Source organism: Malus domestica, chromosome 12 (genome assembly GCF_042453785.1).
Source record: "Malus domestica chromosome 12, GDT2T_hap1".
Lineage (NCBI taxonomy): Eukaryota > Viridiplantae > Streptophyta > Magnoliopsida > Rosales > Rosaceae > Malus > Malus domestica.
In genome coordinates this window covers 8,893,633-8,904,015 of record NC_091672.1, presented here as the reverse complement: position 1 = coordinate 8,904,015, position 10,383 = coordinate 8,893,633, and the positions used below count along the sequence as shown (strand labels likewise).

The window sequence follows — 10,383 nt, the reverse complement described above, 5'->3', positions numbered from 1 at the left end:
GGACCTAGTGGACCATAACCGTTCACACCCAATCCTTCTAGCAAGCTATTTTTTAACCACATGTCTTGATTCATGTGTTGATTTGTCGTTACTTAGGGTTAGTTTGAGATTATGATGCTTTAAAAAAAAAAACAGTTTATTAAAAAACTATGGAACATCAAATGTTTTTAGTTAAAAAAAAAAAAAAAAACTATTGTCAATGACAATAAAAAAGCATAGAAAAGCAGAAGCATTCTAAGAAGAGTGTTTTTTTTTTTCAAAGCATAGTAATCGATGCTCATTTAATGAAATTTTCAAATGAGTACGACAAATACAATCTGTTTATCATGTCTAAAATATATCGCTATATTAACAAAGACTCGAATGAATTTTTTTGTAAAATAAAAAAAAAGTGAAATAAGAAAAGAACTCAAATGTGTTTATAACAACTTCAATTGATTATTTTTACAATATTGCTAGGGAGAATAAAATTTTGAGCCAGATTTGCAAACAAGATAATGTGTCATCAACAAACAATAATTAAGCACGTTAATTACTACTTAAGTAATAATCCAATAATCAACAACCATATCACTTGTTTTTAAAATTTAGTCTCCTTAGCATTACTTTATTTTAAGCAGTTCGCCAAACAAGACCTCGCAGGTTGAGGATTATTTCAGTTGTCCAGCAGTCTAGTTTTCCTCAGCTACACTCACGACAACGACTTTCATGCTCTCCAATGCGAGAAGGTAAACCAATCCCCCAACACCCATTTGGGTAAGCTCTCTAGTGCGAGAGGATAAACTAATTGCTCTCTAGTGCAAGAGGGTAAACTAATTCCCTGATACCCAAAAGGGTATGCTCTCCAGTGTGAGAGGATAAATTAATTGCTCTCCAATGCAAGAGGGTAAACTAATTCCCCAACACCCATATGGGTCTGCTCTCCAGTGCGAAAGGATAAACTAATTGCTCTCCAATGCGAGAGGGTAAACCAATTCCCTGGAACCTATATAGGTCTGTTTTCAAGTGCGAAATGTTAAACTAATTGCTCTCAAGTGCGAGAGGGTAAACCAATTCCTCGACACCCATATGGGTAAGCTCTTTAGTGCGAGAAGGTAAACTAATTGCTTTCTAGTGCACCCATATGGGTAAGCTCTCAAGTGCGAAAATGCCACATAGCTCAAAAGATCAAATGCTTAAAGACTAACAAAGCAACGAATAGTCAGAGGGCAACAGCCATTTTGCACTCATTAGTTCGCTTATCCGACACTTCATCTTCAGCAACTTCGATCTTGGCAACTCATCCATGACTGCTCCATTTATGGCAACTGAGAAATCAAACTCAAGCAGTTTCCTCATTTTTGGCAAGTTGCCCAAACGAGGTAGCCCAAACCATGGTCCATGCCACGCTACTTCCTCGACCCATGCCAAGCCAATCCTTGGCTTCAGTCAAGTAGAGCAGCACAAACAATGGCCCATGCCAAGTTGACTTATGGCCCTTGCCTGCCGATGTGTCGCACCACCTCGACGGCTGCCCTATGGTAGCACCATCCAAGAAGAAGACAAGGAGAATTAAGTTTTTCTTACATTGCTGCGACGCGGAGAAGACAAAGAAATCAATGGAAGACGGTTCTTCGCACGGGCAAGCTAAGAATAGTGCTAAGAAAGGGAAACAAATATCCTCTAGTTTTCTCTCTTTCTTATAGGGACAAATAATTGCCCTCCGAAGTTAATTTAATCCCCTACTTAAGGTAGGCTTAAATAGGCTTTGGAGATGATTTATTTCCCTTTCCTAAAAGAATCTAATTCCAAGTCCAAGTGAGAATCTGCATCAAAGCTAGAGATCTTTACACCTATTGCCCTTTCCTGCGAGTAGCCCAGCAGGTGTGGGGGCATTATGGAGCAAAAAATAATCGAGAAAAATATAGAGGTGACACGTGGATTTTTGGGTAAAAAATACAAGATTACCCTCGAGGCACACCGAGATTTCTATGCGCAAGCAGTGGGCAATTATCCCTCAATTAAGTCAAAAGTGCCCAAAATAGGAATTTATTCAAAACCTATTTCATCCATCCTCATCAAATCTTCTCCACAAGGTAACTCCCAAATCATTCATTTCTAATTATATTAATTAGCTAATTAATTAATTTATTACCTAATTAATTTATTAATTAGCTAACAAATCATGAATCTCACTCAAAAAACCATCCAAGTGGCCAATCCTCCTCCTCCCAAAGGGGCCAGCCACACCCCTATATAAACACCCTCATTTTTTCCAAAACCTAAGTTATACACTCTTACTATATTCTTTAAATTCTCCAAACACTTTTTCCTCAAAATTCTAACTTTGGCATCAGAGGTTCTTCAGCCAAACCCCCCCTCCCAATTTATCGTGGGCAAGTGAGACTCTTGGCCTTGACTTAAGGTTTTGTTTGTTTTGTATGTGCAATTTTGTCCAAGAACAAGGAGGAAGAAATTTGCATCCACCGTAAACATGTTAGATTATTATCGGGTCAACCCATTAAAATAACAAGTTTAACACGAGACAATCTATTAAAATAACAAATTTGACACGAAATAACATGTACGACAAATACAATTCATTTATCATGTCTAAAATATACCGCTATATTAACAAAGACTCGAATGAATTTTTTGTAAAATAAAAAAAAGTGAAATAAGAAAAGAACTCAAATGTGTTTATAACAACTTCAATTGATTATTTTTACAATATTGCTAGGGAGAATAAAATTTTGAGCCAGATTTACAAACAAGATGATGTGTCACCAACAAACAATAATTAAGCACGTTAATTAATACTTAAGTAATAATCCAATCATCAACAACCACATCACTTGTTTTTAAAATTTAGTCTCCTTAGCATTACTTTATTTTAATATCTTATGTAACCACCTCTGGCAAAGTTGTGTAACTGAATCTCGGATACTCTCTTATCATTTGGTACACCTTCTCAGCTGGTCAGATTGATCCGGTGCAATGCAACCATAGTGATGTCATGCATTTATAGAAATGTTCGGAATATTTTGTCATAACTTAAACAAAACAAGGACAACGAAGGCGTCTTTCTGTGGTGGCAATGTTTTGCCAACTGTTGTTGTCTTACTCCCACCGTTACCACAATAACATTATTATTTTCTTTCTAAAAAATTATACTAATTTAAATTATCAGACACATTCTTTGATTATAAAATGTCAAATTCTATTTGACGTTTTCGTTTTGAGAAATAATTTCTTCAAAAAATCATTTTGTTAAACATTACTGGACGGACCCTAAGCTATTTTTTAAGACACAATTTGAAGATTATATATTAATTAGTTAGCATAGAAATTATTTAGCCATAGATTCATAGGGTGTTATTTATTATTGGATTAAGTACTTAAAACCCTCAACATTTTAGTGTCATTCTAAATTGGTCACAACATTTTTAAACATTCCAAACAAGTACTCAACCGATTGAAAATGTCATATTTGTTAAACCCCAGTTAAAATTTGGTAAATTAGCTAGGGCTTATTTTGTCTCCAAAATTATCGAAAGTCATGGTGGCGTAATCTCCACCAACTAATGGTGACCACCACCCCATCATGTCATCACCTCAAATTCCACCACAAAACCACCAATTCCACCTACAACTCAAGTCACCAACATCGAGAAGAAGGTCATGGAGGTTGCTGAAATAGTATGGACTATCACAATGTGGCCATCACCATCTTCACCACTCACAAAGAAGAACTAAAAACTTTACGAGCTGAGAACCGGGAAATGAAGAAATCACATGAGCAGAAGTGAGCTCCTTGAAACCGTAACTAAATTCTTAACCATCTTCTTTGTGAGGAGATTGCCTTCCTAATGTAATTTAAATTTGAGTTCATTTTTTATTCAATCAATACTTATTTGATTATGGGGTTCCATATTATGTAATCTGTTAGTACCACACACATTGGGCCTCAGACTTTGACACATTGAGCCTCAACATTTGGGCCTCATTACCCAGCCCATAATTATGTAAAAGGAGGAGCCCCTTATTCTATAAAAGGGGACTCCTCCCCCCTCACAAAGGAGACTCAGATCTTAAACCAGGGGATACCCCCAAAACATACAAGCCACAAAGCTCACAGAGAAACTCTCTCTTTCTCTGGGGGACTCCCCCTCACACTTATAATCCATACATTCATACAAAGAAATACAATCAACATCAGTGTGGACATAGCCCAAACATTGGGGTGAACCACGAAATATCTTGTGTTCTTTACTTTCTTGCAGATTCACGGTCGGATTTACGTTGTTCCAAGACCCTTCCGGTTTTGTGCATCAACATTTGGCGCCGTCTGTGGGAATCGACACGAAAAGTTATGTCGGTTCTCTTTCATTTTTTCATCTCACCACCATGAGACCTCACCACACTGTCCACCGTGAATTTGCAGAAACCGAAGAACCAAACACCTGCACAGTCACTGCAAAACCCATGCCTTCCACTCCAGCTCCCCGTCACGGCAACAGCTACAAACAATCTTCATAATTCTTAGATCTCTCTCTCTTTCTTTCTCTCTGTAGAAAGCTTTCATCTTTCTCTCTCTACATTTCTGAAAACACAGAGACTATATAGTCTACAGAGAACAGAAAGAGAGAGAGAGAGAGGGATATATATATATATATACACACACACACAAATCCAGCCATATATCGTTGTCTTTTTGTCTCTCCTCACAGAGCTTCCAATTCTTCATCCATGTCTTCTGAATTTTCGTCTCCTCTTCTCATATTTAATTCATTTTTTAGTCAGTAAAGGGAAAAAACAGGGCGCCTCTGTTTCTGCCTCCGCCTGTAAATTGGTGTACCGAGCTGATCATCCGTATTCATGGCGTACCACAACCACCTCTCCCAGGACCTCCCTCTCCACCACTTCACCTACCAAACCCACCACCAGCACCAGCAATATCAATTAGACCAACCCGACCCGACCTCAAGCCCGACAGCATCCTCAACAAGAACGAAGGCGGAGTCGTCAAGAGCGGCATCCCAGGCGGAGGAGAATGAGGAGACGGCAGGGTCATGAATTAGTAGAATGCGAAACACAAAGTCGAAATTTTGGCGCACCCGCTGTACAAGCCGCTACTGTCGGCGCACGTGGCGTGCCTGCAGATCGCGACGCCGGTGGACCAGCTGCTGAGGATCGACTCCCAGCTGGCTCAGTGGCAGAATGTGGTGGCGAAGTACTCCACCTTGGGGAACGGCATGGTTGGCGATGACAATGAGCTTGATCAGTTCATGAACTCTTATCAATGGACGGTGATGTAATGACAAGATCAAGCCAGCCCTGCATGCTACAATTCAGAAGCCTTCCGGTTCGACTAGCACGAACATTTTTTATGGGAGTTCCTCTGCTGCTAGGATTCTCTGGTGAAACCCAGAAGTTAACGGTCCAAATAATCAAGCACATGAAAGGACATCGACCACCAGCTAAAATCCATTGGAAAAGATAAAGACTCCCTCTTCTCCAACTTATCATTTGTATATTATTTATTTTTAATCATTTCTGACCATCACATGCATTCTGTGATGTTTTATTATCTATCTTTAATCATTCCAACCCAAGTTTCAGACCAAAAATCTCACGAGACAACTGTGAAGAAGATAAGAATTCTTTATTCTTTTATTAATATGTCGGCCACCTCCCTTTTAAAGTAACACAATTTTAATCATTATGAACACTATATTTATTATTTAAATATTATTTTCATACATAATTATTGTATATGAGTCATACACGCCATACTGCCTATTTTGTTCACTATACATTAAGTGCCACTATATATATAAGTAATTGCTTTATGCACTTTTTTCAATCTTATTGCAATGACAGTCAGCATGATATTTAGAGAGTACTATTTGCATTTGATTAATAGTTCATGACATGGTATATGCAACATGACAAATAGAGTCATCCAGCTACTGATACAAGTGACAAGTACAAACTGATATGCATAGTTATATGTGCATGAATTGTGATTGCCTTTAAATTATGTCACTTATATAACATGTGATTTACCACACGACTGAATAAATTATTTATTCACAGAAGGCACATAATACAATATTTTGCCTTAACAAACTTTGTCAATTTGATTTATTCATTATACAATCATATTTATGCTGCCATTTATTGTCAGGAATTATTGAGCAACCAGCTCTACTGATCAACGTTATTGCTGATTAAAGAAGCCTACTGACATTATTGATCAACCTATGGATCACTGGGCCACATGCTTATGGTGACAAATATTTAGTCCAAACAATGATCTCTTGCCTAATCCGACAAGCGGACCTGAGTCATGTCGAGAATCAACTCATATTGAGTGCATGTCGACATAAAGTAGATACTTGCAATGAGGAATAGCTGGACCTCCAAAATTATTCGGCAACCTGCTGCTATTATCACCAACTAGGTGATCAAAAGTACATCCAGTACTCCAAAATTATTTAGCAACCTACCGTTATTATCACCAACCAAGTGATCAAAAGTATGTCCAGTACTCCAAAATTATTCGGCAGCCTGCCGTTATTATCACCAACCGGGTGATCAAAAGTACGTTCAGTACTCCAAAATTATTCGGCAGCCTGCCACTATTATCACCAACTAGGTGATCAAAAGTATGTCCAGTACTCCAAAATTATTCGGCAGCCTGCCGCTATTATCACCAACCAGGTGATCAAAAGTACGTTTAGTACTCCAAAATTATACATGAGCATCACTCATGTCAATCATACATAAACATTCATGACCATCACTCATGTCAATCATACATAAACATTCATAAGCATCACTCATGTCAACATCCATGAGCATCACTCATGTAAATCAACATAAACATTCATGAGCATCACTCATGTCAATTAGCTTCGAAAGCTTCATTTACAGAGTTCTAGTTTCAAGAGCTCCAGCTTCAAAAGCTTCATTTACAAAAACTCCAGCTTTAAAGCTTCACCTACAAAGCTTCAGTGCATGGTATACAAAAACCGCCTCCGAACAACCGCCACTTCGGCCCATACATGGATTCAATTTGAAGTCTCCAGCCAATAGACTTTATTGACAGAAGACATGGGGGACTACACTATGTACCATATATTGGGCTTCTGCAACTGGGCCTCATGAAAAATACTTGGGGGGACTTGGCCCATTATTTATGTACTGAGGAGCGAACCCTTATTCTATAAAAGGGATTCCCTCACTTTCATTAGAGAGCACCCATTATCTATGTACTGAGGAGCGAACCCTTATTCTATAAAAGGGACTCCCTCACCATCATTAGAGAGTATCGCCGCCTGCTGAGCAACCGCCTCGCCGCGAGCATCAACTCTAGCCCATCACTTATGACACGCCCCGACCCTGATATTCCCCGAATACCAGGACCGACACGTGCTGGCCGACACCCGGGGGTGACGAAAGCCATTAATTGATACAAAAGCTAAGAATAAGAAATAAATAAGGGTTAGAAATTTGAAATACAATGAGTTAACAGTTTAGGAACGTGCTCAGAGCATACAACTAAACCTAATCACTAAAAGGAATTAAGATAAAATTTAATGAATAAAGGAGTGAGTCCTACATTTGAGAAGATCCGAAGATGCTGCTGCGGAAGTGTCTTGACGCCGGGATTAGGTGCCTTGATTCTAAGTCCTGAATGGGGGCGCAAAACAAAGCTGAGTGGACCAAGTTTATATATACAATAATAATAAAATAATTATCAAGACACTAACCCCCAAAGTTTATATAAACGAAAACTACTAGCATAATAAGTGATGGATTTAATAAAAATCCTAGCATGCCAAAGTATCTCAAAAAGCCATATCGCGGAATAACATCGCGGAAATCAAAACAGTAAACGCATCATAAATCGTCTCGTAAGCGCGGTGTGCTGCTAGAAAGATCACTGAATAAATATAACTCCCGGCCCAATGCCTGCACCTCAGTCTCTGTGCCCGTAGCTAGAGATAACTCCCTCCCGGCCCAATGCCTGTCTCCGTGTCCCTCAGCCTTTCGCTAGGGATTATTTCTCCCGGCCTACATGCCAACACCAGATCCTCGCCCCATGCGGCATAGTGTCTACTAGGTACGCACAAATATTTACGTCTCTCTTAAATAACCACTTCATAGCATAGGTTACCGATCATCGTCTATACTATAAAGAGGGGTTCAAAAACATGTTCTAGCATCCTATCGTCATCCATCGGATAGTCTACCAGTTCATGGTTTTTATAGAAAATACGATATATTAAAATATAGCTCAAAATAGGCTAACAATTTATTCCTCACAAAAACACGAGACGAAAATCAATATATTCAATAAACAGGCTTCACATAAATCAAATCATAAACTCGTAGGCATGCTAATCATTCATACAATTAAACTATAAAATCATGTAATTTTAGAAGGGGTCCACTCACAAATATTCCTTAGCAGAAGAATCGCGCGAATCAGGATTACGAATTTCCTTAATAGCAACTTTACCTAAGCACAAAAATATAATTAATAAATAAAAGGATTTTCTAAAATATTGAGTTTGAATTAAATTAAAAATAGGGGATTGGGATTTGGATGGGTTTAGGGTTTTGGGTTAAAAGGTTATTAGGGTGAAAGAAAGGAGTTTGGGCTTAAGCCCAAACATATATTCAACAAACACACACACACATGCACAGCATGCATGTGCATGCCTAATCACACACACACACACGCCTAAGTGCACACACACACACACCACCAAAATATAAAGGCCTTAAGGCCTTATATAAAAAAGACAGGGCTTAAGCCCTTTAATTAAACCGGCCCAAGGCCTCACAAAACTAGGGCCCGAGCCCATTGGGTTTTTAAAAACTAAACTAACAAAATTAAAAGAAAAAGGGGATTGGGGATTTGGGTTTAAGACCACACGGGCCTAAGGCCCGAGGAGGAAATGGGAGAGGCCAGACGGCCTGGTGCCGAGGAAGAAGAAGGCCGGAGCTGCTACAGCTCCGGTCACCTGAAAACGGGGGCTTCAAGCTCCGATCTAGGTACGAAAATGAAGAACAAAGAGAGAGGATGAGATTTCTACCTTCCAAACACCGTAACTCGGTCGGAGGTGACCGGAATAGCCCTCGGAATGCACGGGTTCGCCGGAAAAATGGGTGTGCTCACCCAAAACGTTTCCAAGGTAAAACCTACGTAAAAATGGAAGGTTCACGCTTATAAATCACGACCAAACATTTAGCTAGGTACGAGAGTGAGAGATTAGAGACTTACCCCTACTGAAAAAGGAAGAAAACTCGTCGGAGCTTTGCTCCGTGCCGTTTACCTCACAGGGCAGGGGTCCCTGCTTCGTGGGGAGTCCCTCCTGATGGTGCTAAGGTCTTCGAGAATCCAGGGGGAGAGAGAGAGACGAGAGCTTGAGGGAGAGAGGTGCACGGGAGGGTTGAGACGAAGAAGAAGAGAGTCACGGGGTGGAGGTCAGAAAAAAAAAAAAAAAAGAAAGGGGGTTTGATGATCGACACGTGGCAGTTGGGGTGGTAAAATCAGATTTTCCAATTATTTTGGGGGTGGTTGTAACAATCTACCCCCCTTACAAAAATTTCGTCCCCGAAATTTAAAATACTTACTATTCTAAAAATATTCGAAAATAGGAAGAATAATAATATACATATACGTAACGAAGAGATCAGGTAGGAGCGGTTGCACAAAAGGGAAAATGTCACACCGTCGCGATCGGCTGCAATGATTCCATCTTTCGTGCCCCCAAGCTCACACTTTCTTTCCCCATCCGTGTAAAAATAGAAAACATACTTTAATAAAATATACAATTGAAAACACAAAATAATTTAAGGCCAGAAAACGTCAAAATAGATAAGTACTAACATATAGTTCAAAAACTTGAATCAACTTAAAGACGAAAACATAAATACTTTTCCAAAAACATTTGTAACATCAAAACAATTAACTAGTAACGGAAGTTAAAATACTTTTACTGAAAACCAAAACTGGAAAATGAAAGTGGATCTTGTCCAAGAATTCGAAATGTCACATATTCCGAGAATAGATGTGCATTTAGGTCGAGTCCCAAGAAATACAAATTCCGAATCTGCATCAGTTGCTGTAGACGAATCTTTGTGCCCGCTTGCTTAACGAACCCAACAGATGAGCTATCGATACAACGGTCTACAGCCCGCAATATCGACCTCACATTTGTTGTCTCGATAAACAAGTAGTAATTTCCTGATGATGAATAATTTCACACGTCGTAAATTCGATTCTCCGAAAACAAGCTCGCACAACTCCTCTAACAACCAATGTTACCTGTAGAACTTTTAGTACCATGTCGCAACAGTGTCATACCCAAACCACATAAAACAGAA

General features: G+C 39.2%; 1 long non-coding RNA gene across 1 annotated transcript; it reads right to left on the bottom strand.

Annotated features, from left to right (window-relative positions):
* Window positions 1–7,453: 7,453 nt before the first annotated feature.
* Window positions 7,454–9,452, bottom strand: LOC114820185 (uncharacterized). The gene is made up of 3 exons (XR_011574094.1): window positions 9,278–9,452; window positions 9,090–9,195; window positions 7,454–7,677 (listed from the first exon to the last, which is right to left on the bottom strand). It is a non-coding gene; the product is annotated as an uncharacterized lncRNA (long non-coding RNA).
* Window positions 9,453–10,383: the final 931 nt, after the last annotated feature.